Source organism: Bremia lactucae, linkage group LG19 (genome assembly GCF_004359215.1).
Source record: "Bremia lactucae strain SF5 linkage group LG19, whole genome shotgun sequence".
NCBI classification, from domain to species: domain Eukaryota; phylum Oomycota; class Peronosporomycetes; order Peronosporales; family Peronosporaceae; genus Bremia; species Bremia lactucae.
Genome location: NC_090628.1, coordinates 1,049,293 through 1,049,901, shown reverse-complemented (window position 1 = coordinate 1,049,901; position 609 = coordinate 1,049,293).

Sequence of the window (609 nt, the reverse complement as noted above, 5' to 3'; positions counted from 1 at the left end):
CAGCGTGATATTTCCGTTCGTAATCCAACATGGAGTACGCACTCTTCGAACGATTTTCCAACCGCTCGATATTATTAGTCTGCACCGTCTGCTCCAACAAGCGACGCTTGTCGCGCTCGTGGTCAAGTCCCTCCTCCAAATCATGGCGAAGGTGATCGATTTTGTCGATCTTCGACATTAGATCCGAACAAACGGTTCGGATCTAATTTTCCCTCCTCCACCACAACCATTGGTGGATTCCCACGGTGATCAACGTTTCCTTGTGAAACGTATCCAGAACCACCGTGATGTGAAGAGGCAGCGAACGAGTTGTCTTGTTCGCTAGCGTGGTTATCCACCTTCACATGACAGCTGGGAGCTCGTTCCCAGCTGGTTGCTGACGTTGAGGGCCTCGTCCGTCAGTATGACGAGACCCATCCGATGGTTCAGAAGGCCCATCGGAAGACACGCCCGTATCGCTTGTAAATCCATGGCAAAACGTCAATCGCATCCCGCATCTCAATAGAGATGCGAGCCCTTCCTTAGAGCGAAGAAAGGGAATAGACATCCCCTTTTACCCTCTTTGAGTTGTCAACACAACACGGACAGGAATCACCCAACTTGAGGCAT